The following is a 2,323-nucleotide window of genomic DNA, read 5'->3' as shown; positions in this document are numbered from 1 at the left end:
GTTTTCATCCTTACAAGCTTTCATTTTTTAATTATTTCATTGTGAATGCTCTAACTTTTGCCTAGGTCGCCTTTTTGAGGTTTTCGGCCTAGCGAGCCTATCAAGGGTAGTGATATTTAAGCTTGTTTGAGTTGATTGGTTATAAGGACTTAGTTCCATTATGGGCCTTATAAAGATTTTTTCTTATACTTATCCAGAGATCTTGAAGGTGCCTAACTCAAGTTTATTTGATGCAAAATTGCCCTTAGTATCATGAATGGGGTTCAGGCGACACCAAATTTTCTTCTTACAAATTCTTCAGGTGACTTTCTCATTGAATGCTTGAATGATTTTCCTCCAGCTTCTCTAAATATAGTAGAATGCTCTGAACTCCTTTCATTGAATGGGATTGATTCCTCGAATTGATTTTTGCCATTTGATTGTAAGCTATTGATGACGATTTCTTGATTGCAACAAATCAATGCGTTTGCCTATTGTGTTGATACTTCTTTTTATTTTGGGCTTCTTATTAGGTCGAGCTCTTCTTAATTTCCTGCTTAATTGATTTGGCATCGAGGTTGAACAAGTTCTTGTGTTGTATATTTTTAGAATCAACTCCAAGTTTGTCTTTATATGATCATGTAAAAACATTTTCGAACTCTTTTGAAAAAGTGAATGGTCATTTGTGGCCCCCTAAAGATAGCACAAAGTAGTCTAAACTAAGCCACGACCATCCTCAATAGCCAAGTTTATAGATTTAATCTCATTCATTACAAATTTGACATGTCTTTCCTTTTTCCCATTCAGTTAAATTCTTTAAGCTTTGAATTTTTTTCATTTTATTATTATTATTATTATTATTATTATTATTATTATTATTATTATTATTATTATTATTATTATTATTTTAGATCACACCATTTGACCATGGGCACAACTAAGCAAGCATAAAAATAACTCATATTATTAAGAACGAAGACTCTGGATACATCAGACTTAAATAAAAAAAGGAAAAAGAACGAAAAAGACTCAACTATGACGCAGAACAAGCTCACTAGCTAACTCAATCAGCTAAACTCACTATTAGATATGACAAAGTTTGATCAAACATGTAATCATTGTACTGATCATTCATGGCATCTACAACATGGTTGTAGTACTGAACAACAACTTCTTCCCCTTCGTATCTTTGTTACATCAGCATTTCCCATGTTGAAGTTACCCATGCCAGAATCTAGCCCAGTCACAAAGTCAATGTGTGTCATATCACCAGTCCAGTCAATATTGCCTTGCTTAGCCATTACTTCTACTTCGGTTGAACCCTCAATCTTTATAGCATTTTTCGCAACTGCTTCGTAAACCTCTTCTTCTTTAGTTTTACCAGCCAACAAAGTTGTAAGATTTTTGAGATAGGTCATGCTACTACCATCTTCTCCAATTCCAAATAAGCCAAGGTTAGCAAACTCTAGGATAGGCACTATGGGTTTTCGTTTAATGGCTAGCACAATGTATAGGCTAGAATCAAAGTGGGTAAGAGGCGAGGTTTTGATGGCATTGATCCCATCGTGATCAAGTGAAGGGTTATTGGGGTTTTTGAGTGGAGCAATGACTTTGTTGTCAATAAGGTCTTAGATCTCATGACGAAGACGGGTACAACTATCAGTGTAATACCCAAGTTATTGGTGAAAAAACAGTCTTGGGTAGGGTCATGGCCAGCTGAGAGAGGGTCAGGAAGAGGTTTAGGTTGTAGGGGTTGGAGATGTCAGTAGACACCCCATTTTTGACCGCCCTTAAGACTTGGGCGCCACAGATTGATCACCCAATGATGAATTTTTACGCTTGTCAAACACTTGATTTCCTCACCAGGAAGCCTCGATTTTGAGCCTTAGAAACCTACAAACCTTGCACCATTTGTTTTGGACCAAAACAACAGTTTTCCAAGCCTGACCAAGCCTGACCACCCAGAGGCCTGTAGGCCACTTGGTGGCCAACCGGCCACAAATGAGTGTATGACCGTCCCCTTAGTGGTCAGCCGACCACTTGTGTCAATAAAACTAGATATTTTTGCCAGTTTTGCCAATTGTCTCCATGGGTGCATGCACTGCACCAGTTGTTTCTATATTGATATTTCTGAGAGCCTAGCATATTTTTCTATATATACTTGACCCCCTCTCATAAAATTAGGTTAGAAAAATTAGTAGAAGGAAAATTCTTAGAAAATATTTCTCTCTCTACCTTGGAACCTATACATACTTTTACCTAGACTTCTAAAACAAGTTTGTTGAGGTCCCTTTACTGATGTACTTGAGCTTGCATCTTAGCTCTTGAGGGTGCGAAATTGGTG

This window comes from Camellia sinensis, chromosome 3 (genome assembly GCF_055761805.1).
Source record: "Camellia sinensis isolate YWXY chromosome 3, ASM5576180v1, whole genome shotgun sequence".
NCBI classification, from domain to species: Eukaryota; Viridiplantae; Streptophyta; class Magnoliopsida; order Ericales; family Theaceae; genus Camellia; species Camellia sinensis.
Note: the sequence above shows the minus strand (reverse complement) of the source record.